We start from the raw sequence: 12555 nt of genomic DNA on the forward strand, positions 1-12555 counted from the left end.
ACTTCAGAAGGCGACACCCCACTACCATCTGATCACCGAAGTAGGCAGTTTGGTCGCGGTGGCATTATCTGCTGTTCGCCAGACGAGGCCTGTATCACTGACCTTCTCAAATGTAAAGTGGTTGCTTCACATCCGGTGAGCTCCTTCATTCCTGCTCACTTAGCGTGTATTAAAGGACTAATTCGTAGGTTCGACTCCAGCCTTTCCCATTCAGAAATTTTAGACCTGTTTTCTGTCACCGGAGCCGTGTCCAGTATTTCGTTGCTCTCGCTTATTTAAGAACAAGATACCCACAGAATCAGTCATTGTGAACTTCTCTGGAATGACTCGTCCGACAGAGATCAAGCTGTGGCCACTCATTTACCGGATTGAATCGCTATCTCCTCGCCCCCTTCAGTGTATTAGGTGTTGGCGCTAGGGGCATAGCATTAAGGTTGTTACGTTCGACCAGCGGGTGCTGGCGATCTTCGGGGAAGCAACGAGGGAAATGCACCACCATGTCTGCTGCGACGACTTGCTTTGAAAGGACGATACGTCAGTCTCCAGCCCATCGGCGCCACCATGGCTGTGGCGGCGACTCGTTTTGTAAGGAGGACATTGCGCCGCGACCCCAACGGAATGACGCCGAGATGTAGAGACGCAGTCGGTGGAGCAAGCAAGTATGTGTACTCCGACACCGTCATTGTCTGTTTGGAGCAGGGGAGCTCCGGGAAGAGGTATGACAGTGCCGTCTCACGCAGCTAAGAAGTCGTCAGTCAATGGACAGACGCGGCGGCCATTGTCTGCGTCGTCGACTCTGGATTAAAGAGGTGCCTGCTCGGGCCAGCACCATGTCTGCGAGATCCCTCTCACCTTGGTGTGGTCAGTGCAACCTTTGCGGAAGTGAGTGCGTAAACCCTCCCCCTTCAAAGGAGGGTCGGCTACGTTAACTGGATGCTTCATTTGGTCCAACGGCCTCCGTGCACATCGATCAACTGGCGACTGCATTGCTGTTGTCGGCATGCTGGAGCAGGCAAGGCGCGAGGGGGAAGCTGCCTTCCTCCTCCTCCTCGACGTGCGCAGCGCCTTCGACGCACTCCCGCACGAGTCGATCCTCTCAGCTGTGGAAGCTCTCGGCGTGGTCGGCAACCTGCTTGCCTACGTCAAGGCTTTCCTCGCCGACAGAACATTCGCCGTTCGCGTGGGCCGCGCAACCAGCTCGCCACGACCAGTGACCACCGGTGTGCCTCAGGGTAGTGTGTTGAGCCCTTTTCTGTTCAACCTCACCCTCGCTCCCATCATTGAGTGCAGACCGAAAGGTGGTCGCTTCCCTGTGCGTGCTCTTGTCTACGCGGACGACGTCGCCCTCTACGTGCGGGGGCCGAGGACTGCCATTGCCGAGTTGCGTCGCGAGCTGCAGGAGGCCCTCGACTCTGTCGCCGGCTTCCTACGTGCCATCGGTTTACAGCTATCGTCGACCAAGAGCAAGGCGTTCACGCTGCCACACGACGCTACACCGGCCGCGTGCTCGTCGACGGTGTGCCACTGAGTTGGCAGCCGACGGTGCGATACCTCGGCCTTACAATCGACCATCGCCTCACTCGGCTTCCGGCTGTGCGGCGCGTACGAGCCGAAACGCTGCGTGTTGAGTGCGCGATACGCCGGCTTCTCGCGCGCGGAGACGGCAGCCCCCCATCCATTGCGGTCAGCATGTACAGTGCGCTGGCGCTCTCGCGAGTGTTTTACGCGTTGCCACTGTGCAGTGTGCGCGATTCACAGTGGCGCAAAATCGATGGTGATCACCGCAGAGTGCTACGCATGTGCCATGGCCTGCCGCGAGCATCACGAGTGGCGGAGACCCTTGCGGAAACCGGCGCGTGGCCTCCCTCATTGACGGCCGATCTCAGCGCGCTCAGCCACATCGAGCGCCTCTCCAGTACCCCCGACGCAAGCCCTATCGTCTTGCAACTGCGGCAGCTCCCAGCATCCCGTGTGGGCAAGATGCTCCCGCTGTTCAAGGCAATTGTGGCTGACCCGCCGGCTCCTCCACCAGACTGGCCGCCACCGAGTCTCGCCGTGCCCCTGGACGTGTGTCTCGAACTGCCAGGCGTCCGCTCCAAGCACCGCACGCCTCTCTGCGCCATCGTACAGGAGGCTGCAGCGAGGATAGAGGACGACCTGGCAGGGAGAGCGCACCTGTACACGGATGGCTTGGTACTCGAGGACGGCTCCGCGGCTGCTGCCTGCTTCGCCCCGAGCCTCACCATCGAAAGCCAGTGCCGCCTGCCCTGCCGAGCCAACTCCACCATCGCTGAGCTCGTGGGCGTACATCTGGCTGCGGACGCGCTCGAGCAATCGCCGCACATCGCTCGCGCGGCGATTCTCACAGACTCGAGATCCGCACTGCAGCAGCTGCTCCTCGAGGAGCGCGCCCCACTGCTCGCCCAGCGTCTCCTCGAGGAGCGCGCCCCACTGCTCGCCCAGCGTGTTGCGTGCAGACTCCATGCCTTGCAGCAGCGAGGAGTGGATCTACGGCTGCAGTGGGTGCCTTCGCACGTTGGCGTCGCCGGGAACAAGGCCGTCGACAAGCTCGCGCGACGCGCACACGATCAGAACACGCCGATCACGCGGCGGGTCAGCTCCTTCGACACCGCGCCGCTCAGGATCCGCCGAGAGCTCGCGCTGCGCCATCCTGACGACCGGGTTGCGCGGGGTAAGGTGACGCCCGCCACGCCATCTCCCGGAGGCCGGCTTAACTAGGCGCGAGCTTGGAACACTTGCTGTGTGAGTGCCCTGCTCTACCGTGCGCGAAACTTGCCATGTGCTACGCTGGACGACCTGCTGCATCCCTCGGGCTGCATCTCACAACACGGGCGCCTTTTCCGCGCGCTCTTGACCTTCGCCGAGGACGCGGCGCTTCAAAACCGCCTGTAAACATGCCCCACCCACGGCCTTACCGCTGCGGCTGTCGCCGCCGCGCTTTTATTTCTTTCTCACCCATCTTTTAATTCCCCTTTTCCCCCTGTGCAGCGCGGTTGAGGTGTCCTCTGCGGAGAGACAGTTACTGCGCTGCACTTAATCCCATATTTTTCCACCCCTTCTTTAGAATCTCTTTACCTAAGAAAGAACAAGCTTGACGTTCACTGGGACGGGCCCGTTAAAGTGTTGCACAAACGTTCAGATAGTAACTATGCTCTGAAAATACCCGGTCACAGGAAGGAGGTGAGGATATACCACTGCAATATGATGAAGCCGTACGTAGAGCGGAGTGGAGTCATTAACTGTACCATCAAGGACCAGGATGACACTAGTACCGAGTTTACTGAGTATAAGGCGATCTCCAACTCTGGAATCAGCCTGAAAGAAATGGTAAAACATTCGATAAGCTCGCACGCCCTTAGACCCGAGCAGCCAGATGAGCTAAAAGGGATGTTAGGGGAATATCTCGACAGATTCAGCGATCGCCCAGGTAGAACCGAACTAATAACGCATGAAATAGAGCTGACATCAACCGAACCCGTAAGATCAAAACCTCAAAGGGCACGACAGAGAGAAATTATTGGAGGCAGAGCTACAGCGCATGCTAGAGTTGGGACTTATTGAGCCCGCTGAGAGTGACTACACGTCACCGATAATACTGGTAGAAACCCCTAATAAGGACCCTTGTCTGTGTGTTGATTACAGGAAGTTAACTGCCATCACTAGGGATCAGCTGCACCCGATACCCAACATTGAGGAACGAATCGAAAGAGTTCGCGCTGCTAAATACATTTCGACTATGTATCTCGTGCGGGGATACTGGCAAGTTCCCCTTTCAGAAATTGCCAGCCGCCATGCCGCATTTATCTCACCTGTAGCTTCCGGCTGAAGAACGCGCCGTTTAGCTTCTCTAACTTAATGGATATTGTCCTAACAGACTTGCAGGAGTTCGCCTTGCCATATCTTGATGATGTATCAATTTTTCCAGACACGTGGGAACAGCAAGTATCGCACATCAAACAGGTGTTCTCACGGCTGAGGGAAGCCGGCCTAACGATGAAAGCGGAAAAGTGTATATTTGGCAGTTCGCAGGTTACTTATCTGCGCCATGTTGTCGGCCAGGGCACGAGACGGCTAGCCGAGCTGAAAATAGCTACGTTTGGATAATTTTCACAGCCGCGCACGAACAGACACATTCCATCATTTTTTGGGACTTGTCGGGTACTATAAATGGTACATTCCGAATCACTCGCAAATGGCAAGTCCATTAACGGACGCCCTCCGAAAGGGAGAACCGAATAGATAAGGACAATGAGAACGCTTTCCAAAGTTTGAAAACGCTATTGGTTTCTCGTCCTGTGCTTCGCGCGCCACTCTACACAAAGGAATTCATAGTTCAGTGCGACGCAAGCGACAGGGGTATGGGTGTGGTACTTAGTCAGGTCGGCGACGATAATGAGGAACATCCTATCCTCTATGCTAGCCGTAAACTAACTGTAAGAGAGGAAGCCTATAGTGCTTCAGAGAAGACATGTGCTTGTTTAGTTTGGGCAGCCCAGAAGTTGTCGTGTTACTTGTACGGAGCGAGGTTCATCTTCGAGACCGACCACTGTGCTCTGACGAGGCTCAACCAAATGTCACACAAAAATGACCGCTTGCTCCGATGGAGCCTCACTCTCCAAGAGTACAACTGCTCCGTTAGATATAAGAAGGGGAAGTTGCATAGCGATATGGATGGTTTGAGCAGGCGAATTTGAATTTTGCGTTTAGGGATCTTGCCTGAATATTGGGGTTGGTATTGTTAATATTGTCAAGCCAAGAAGATCCCCTCTCATTTAGCAGGACTCTATCCATGATTGCTGAATTTGTCAGCACGAAATTACTTCGAAAATTGGCGTAGCGAAATGCAGCGTTTGTTTCTGCACTTATGTTTTCTTTGAAGCCTAGCGGGTCTAAAGTGAGATCCAAGACACGTCACCTGGGCGCAGAGCTGTGTCGTGGGGTTCGTTTTGCAGTTGCCTGTCCTTGTTGGATGTTTTGGGACGGGGTCTTCATGTCACAGCTGGTTGCTGCAAGCCAAGGCGTCCCCCCCTCCCCCCCTTGCCACCAGCCATTCTCTTCCTGCCCAGCGGTCATCAGCACTTCCCAGTTGAGATTTTCCGGGCCATGGATGAGCTGTTACGAACGGCCTGCAAGGGTACCAACCTACAAAGTTTTCCCAGCCAGCTGCAGCTGCGGAGGTGGCGAGCTTCCCAGAAGCCACCTTGGAGCCCTTCCCCACCTGCTGCCGCGACTCGCTGCCTCCTAGGCGCCGCTATGAATAGACGCGGTCGGCGGACCAAGTATTCTTAATGGATTCGCGGTCGCCGCCACGGGTTGTTTGAAGTGGGTTAATTCTTGGAAAGAGATATTTTGCAGCTGCGGTCTCACGGGCGCCAGAAGTCGTCGGTGCATGGACAGACGCGGCGGCCACTGACTATACGGGGTCAATTCTTGGATCAAGAGGCGCCTGCTCGGGTCAAGACCCCTGTCTCCAAGAAACCCACTCATCTCGGTGTGTTCAGTTAAAACTATGCGGAAGTGAGTGCGTAAACCCTCCCCCTCAAAGGCGGATCGGCTACGATGATTTTGGTCGCTCCGTTTGGTCGAACGGCCGTTCTCCCTCACCTAGGGATCTAGGGAGGACAGAGTGTATTTAAGGAGCCGTTGGCGGCTCCTCAGTGTGCATTCTTCTTTCAGTCATGTTAGACTGATGAATTGTAACGTTCTCATGTTCATACTGTAAATAAATCCCATATTTCTCATTCTAGATGAGAACAAGTCTCTCCCTTCAACGACATCCTCAGCGTGGATAAGTTGGACGACGGCATGGGCCAGCTACCATCTATTTCATTCCCGACCCCAACCATTACAACCTGTATACAAAATTCGGCCTCTGGTTCTATTAGAACTTGAGGCATTAAGTTTATGTCTTGGGCTTACTAAATTTGTCGCTAGCGATATCTTATATCAAGAAGCACGCCTGCCTTCTCTTCTCATGCGATTTCATATCCTAACAATACAAACTTCTCTAAATATATATGCATCACCATAGAGGAGATCACAATATATTTTCGTTAATAAAGCAGCCTTATTTTTTAACTGTCAGTGGTATCGCCCACGTTTCCCTGAAGTTGTTTTCGCTAAAAAACTATCGGACCTATTAAATGTTCACCTATGCGAGGTAGTCTTACTAAATTCCTCGGTTGCAGATGCTAAAATTGAATTTGGATGTTTTTTTCCGAATAATGCTAAACACCATCCCTATCAATATCTGAATAGTATTCTGAGAGACCACCTGGTACACCTGGATACAAAGACCGTTATAAGAACTGATGCTTCCGTCTGTGAAGAAAAGGCAGGTGTGAACATTGTATCACTACATCTAAGTTGGTCTTTTTCGATTCATCTACCTGTCTTTACGCCTATCTTTCAGGCGGGATTACTCGTAATTAGCTTTACGCAAATTACCGCCATCTCTGCAATCAGCGATAATCTTCACTGATTGCCTTTCTGCATGCTCTTCACTAACCACACCCAAATTGTCAGATGCATTAAAAACTTTCTATTCTCTTCTTTCAAGACACTTAGGTCTCATCCGTTTTGTGTGGGTGCCAGGTCACAAAGGCCTAGCTTTAAACGAATATGCAGATGCACTCGCAGTAGCATCCTACGGTGGTCCTATAATCCCCATTTTACCTACGTCAGCTTTCATCACCGCGGCGCGATTCAGAAAATATTCTACTACAAATAAGTTCGCGCACTCATCATTGGCAACATCTGATTTCCCGCATCTCAGTTTTCCTTGGAACTACAAATGGTGCTCCTCTATAAAAATTGAAGTAACGATTACAAGACTACGGCGCCGAGTCCTCGCACTGAAGTTTTACCTCCACAGGTCTGGTCTGGCTATATCGCCCTTGTGCCCTTTATGCAATGAGTGAATCTCTGGAACACTTCTTGTTGACGTGCCGCCGTTTCAATATTCAACGGAAAAGATTTTTAAACGAACCCTTCCAAAAGCTTGGCTTGAATTCGACTTTTCCTATAACTCTTTCCTTTAGGGCTACCGTACTGGGTTACAGCTACAGGAACTTTTGTGCAGCCATCTGCATCTTTCTGCGTCAGACAAAACGAATTCAATGTTAGAATTCTGGAAAATTGTTTTAATCATTATCATTCATACCCAAAACAATTATTGAATAGAACCAGCTGCCTGCTTCAATCGCAACTGAAATGAATTCGTCTAAATTTCATGAACTTCTAAAGAATGAATGCGATGAGTAGCTTTTCTTCTAGTTTTGTTCCGTTACCGCAGTGCGTTTGATTTTTATATATATATATATATATATATATATATATATATATATATATATATATATATATATATATATATATATATATATATATATATATATATATATATTGTATTCTGTTTATTATGTTGCGTTTTTCCATTATGTCTCATTGAGGGTTGCTGTTGTGCTTTTTTATTCTTGTTGCCTATTCCTTGAATACGCTTCTCTAGATGTTTGTAGAATTTTTGTTACCCCCCTACGTAATACCCTCGTTGTGAGGGCCTTTAGGGGTTTCTTGAAATAAAATAAAATGTTCACAAAATTCAAAGAAATATCTAGATAATTGATTATTCATATCTGTAACAGTAGACACTTTAAATCCCAATGGCAAGATACTTATTTCATTTTACCCTAATTTATTTTAAAAAATGCTAACAGTTCTTTCACCACCGGATTCATGGCCGATCCTCCAGAGTGGGTTGCGCCATTTCACTAGGGAGCAAGAACAAGAAATGCAATGAGAAGGCCGACGAGGGCAATCAGCTTCAACCTTTCTTTTCTCTCGTGCATGACGTGCTTTCTTTCAATAAAAAAAATGTTTTAAGTAATGGGCAGCTTGGCTTTCCACCTGGTTGCTTGATTGTGTCGGTGGAAATTGATTTGGAAAGTTATATACAGCAAGCGCACAAAGAAAAGGAGTTTAGTACTGTAATAATACCAAACACAAACCAATCGCATGAGAGTGTTGTACAACGTATATTACTCAATAAGTTAATTAGTCTGAACATGCCAGACTATGAGGCGATGTTGGTTAAGAAGATTTTCAGAAGTAGATAAATTTTTGACCGCATTCAGAATTTTTATTGAGAAAGCGTACACGAGGAGTTTCGCAGAAATTGGTCTCATCACCAGCCTTATTTATAATCTTTGTCTACTTTTTTATAAGCACAAGGCTTGCGTATACGCAGTAACACGACCTCTTTCTAGCAATCATTTAACCTAAAAGCGAGACAGACAGACAGACAGACAGACAGACAGACAGACAGACAGACAGACAGACAGACAGACAGACAGACAGACAGACAGACAGACAGACAGACAGACAGACAGACAGACAGACAGACAGACAGACAGACAGACGGACAGACAGACAGACAGACAGACAGACAGACAGACAGACAGACAGACAGACAGACAGACAGACAGACAGACAGACAGACAGACAGACAGACAGACAGACAGACAGACAGACAGACAGACAGACAGACAGACAGACAGACAGACAGACAGACAGACAGACAGACAGACAGACAGACAGACAGACAGACAGACAGACAGACAGACAGACAGACAGACAGACAGACAGACAGACAGACAGACAGACAGACAGACAGACAGACAGACAGACAGACAGACAGACAGACAGACAGACAGACAGACAGACAGACAGACAGACAGACAGACAGACAGACAGACAGACAGACAGACAGACAGACAGACAGACAGACAGACAGACAGACAGACAGACAGACAGACAGACAGACAGACAGACAGACAGACAGACAGACAGACAGACAGACAGACAGACAGACAGACAGACAGACAGACAGACAGACAGACAGACAGACAGACAGACAGACAGACAGACAGACAGACAGACAGACAGACAGACAGACAGACAGACAGACAGACAGACAGACAGACAGACAGACAGACAGACAGACAGACAGACAGACAGACAGACAGACAGACAGACAGACAGACAGACAGACAGACAGACAGACAGACAGACAGACAGACAGACAGACAGACAGACAGACAGACAGACAGACAGACAGACAGACAGACAGACAGACAGACAGACAGACAGACAGACAGACAGACAGACAGACAGACAGACAGACAGACAGACAGACAGACAGACAGACAGACAGACAGACAGACAGACAGACAGACAGACAGACAGACAGACAGACAGACAGACAGACAGACAGACAGACAGACAGACAGACAGACAGACAGACAGACAGACAGACAGACAGACAGACAGACAGACAGACAGACAGACAGACAGACAGACAGACAGACAGACAGACAGACAGACAGACAGACAGACAGACAGACAGACAGACAGACAGACAGACAGACAGACAGACAGACAGACAGACAGACAGACAGACAGACAGACAGACAGACAGACAGACAGACAGACAGACAGACAGACAGACAGACAGACAGATCTTTATTAGAAAACCGATTTTTACCGGCGTCAAAACCGCTGCCATACTATTCTGTATAGGGAGGGCAAATTGAATTAACCGATTCCAGAGGAGAGTGAAAAAAATGCGAGAATAAATATAACTATGAAATGCGCTGAATGGAGTGTAAAAAAGAAAGAAAATGAAAATAAATACTAAAGGCGCTTGTGAACCGGATAATAACAATTACAGGTGAGATAGTGGGTGGATTTAGACTTTTATATAACATAGTGAATCTAAAGCTTTTCGAGAACACCAATTTCCCATAGCTGTGGGAATAATAAATCCAAGACCGACAGCTGTTTTGAAGGGCTGGACACTGGACCAAGGACGCTAGGTAACGTTAGCGGATTATGGCCAATCATGTCCATCTGTTGAACTAAACGTAACAGCGCAAACATATAAGACGAGCCACAAAAAGAAAGACACGACACACACTGGCGCTGACTAACAACTTCTTTTTTCCTTCCATCGTCAATGCATTTATATACCTAGGCCACATATTCGCGCAGGCGCACAGAATGCATTACTGACGTCAGCCATCTTATCATATACGCAAACGTATGAAATCAAATTCTGATTGGTGCAGTCGCAGGGCGTTGCGTCAATGAGCGACTCAGGGAACATGCGCAAAAAGTAAACAAAAATGTAGATAAAGGAGCGCACCTGGTTGCGCATATAAACTCTTGCAGCAATTGTGAGGCGCGACTTGATCGGACAATTATCCTTGGAAAAAGCAAGAATGAACATGCGCGGCTTGCCTTAGAGGCCTATCACATAAAAAGACAAGGAAATAATTGCATTAGTGACACATCGTTGTCCCTGCACCAATCAGAATTTGATTTCATACGTTTGCGTATATGATAAGATGGCTGACGTCAGTAATGCATTCTGTGCGCCTGCGCGATTATGTGGCCTAGGTATATAAATGCATTGACGATGGAAGGAAAAAAGAAGTTGTTAGTCAGCGCCAGTGTGTGTCGTGTCTTTCTTTTTGTGGCTCGTCTTATATGTTTGCGCTGTTACGTTTAGTTCAAAAGTATGTATCAACTAGGCCCAAATGAAGTGTTGCTGAAATGTCCATCTGGCGCTCTAAAGAGTGTCTGTCGTCGGGGTACCTGGGGAAATCGAGTGATATGTGCTCCACTGTCTCCAAGCTGCCACAGTTTTCGCAGTGGGGATCAGTGGTACGTCCTATGCGATGCAGATAGTTCTTGAATGCTATGTAGAGTCGATGCCAATGGTACAATGCCTCTAGGTGGCGAGGAAGTCGTCGGGGAATCCTTGATCTTACTCCAGGGTCAATCGATTACAGAAAAATAACTTAGTGAAGTGGCAGATTCCAGAGGTACTCTTTTTCTTTATGCACATATTTTTGCCTTATTCGAAGCGTGGGCTTTTGCAAAAAATATTCGTTTGAAATTTTGATATGCAAGTAAATTTCGGGCAGCTTCATCTGCTTTTTTGTTATTTGCGTCAGAAAATGCGTAAAGTGCGACATACACACATGCTGCAGACATAAGAGCTTCGAATTATTACTCATGTAAAATCTGCCAAAGCCTACAAAGCCTTTTTCCAGCTGCCGTTTGACGTATGTCAGAGTGGCCGCGGCCGATAGGTGGCGGTTAGGTTAGCAGAGCATACATCCTCATTCTTGCAAGCCCTCCGCCTAGCGCAAGTGCGTTATTGAAAAACTGACTTTAAAATGCGTCGACAGGTTCGTAAAGTACGACTTAACAGAACTTATAGCATCTGACTGTAATCCGGATATGCGAGAAAACAATTCTGCTACACAGAAACTCGAACACAAACCCCTTTTCCAGCGGCCGTTTTTTTCGAAGACAGCACATCACGAGGCAGGTGTCTAGCTTCTGCTACTGTTCCTGCGTGAGACGACCCCTTCAGAAGGCCAAGATATACTTGAAGACCATTGTTTCGTGCTACCTGAAGATGTGCCTTGCCTGGGAGACAATTTGTGCAGGTATGGGAGGTAATAACGTTGTGTTCTATCGACGTAGCCCTGATGGGGGAGCACCAGTGATCGGCAATTGCTGCCCCACTATGATCCGGCTAAAAATCGGAATACGTGCGACGCTGATGACAAATTATCACTCAGTTTTCTCCCTTGAGGGGACCATATGAGATTCCTGTCGATCGTCAAACCAAGGAACCATTGTGTCCGGACGTATGGAAGAGTGCGACCACCCAACACTAGTGCGCATTTCGCAATGCGTCTTCGCCTGCCAACCATAGCAACGTATTTGTTCGGGAGGGGGGGGGGGGGCAGTATTAGTCCGCTTGAATTTAGTAGGCCGAAATATTTGCCAGCACCCTTTGGAGCAGTTCTTGGGTGGTACTCCGAGAACTCGCCGCGCTACAAACACAAATGTCGTCCTCATACCGTGTGATGCTGACGGTTCAGGGCAGCTTTCTTCTCAGATGGATTAGGGCTAAATTAAGTAATGTCGTACTTAACACAGCCCCTTGAGCTACTACCCTCTCGACACCATAAAGTATCGTGGGGCCATCCAGAGTACACGTGACAAGTTTACGTCCTTGAAGACAGTCCATGATGCATGCGTAAACCTGGCCTCCAAGACCAAGGGTTTCCAAAGCGTCAAGTATAGCTTTATGACATACGGCGTCATAAGCTCTCGGAGCTCCATCCCTCGCGCCCGCTCGTGACCTCGCGGCGCTTCTTAAAGATAACGTCCACCCTGTCACTGAGCCGATAGGCGATGTCACTATGCGCCGAACGCGACGCGGCATGACAGTATTTACAAATGAGAAACAATCTTTTCAAAGCCTTAAGGCAGCGATGGAGAGCAATCCGACAACCTGTACAGCGATTTCAATAAGAGTTGCAGAAAAAAAGATGTCCTCTCATTCGTATATCAGGCATAGATTCTGATGTGGCTGCGCATAGCCTAAGTGCAGCTATTAATGCTTGCAATCCGACAGTACAGCTCAGTACCGCATCGTGAAAAGTGCCGGTGTCGTTC

Source organism: Dermacentor albipictus, unplaced genomic scaffold, assembly GCF_038994185.2.
Source record: "Dermacentor albipictus isolate Rhodes 1998 colony unplaced genomic scaffold, USDA_Dalb.pri_finalv2 scaffold_165, whole genome shotgun sequence".
NCBI classification, from domain to species: Eukaryota; Metazoa; Arthropoda; class Arachnida; order Ixodida; family Ixodidae; genus Dermacentor; species Dermacentor albipictus.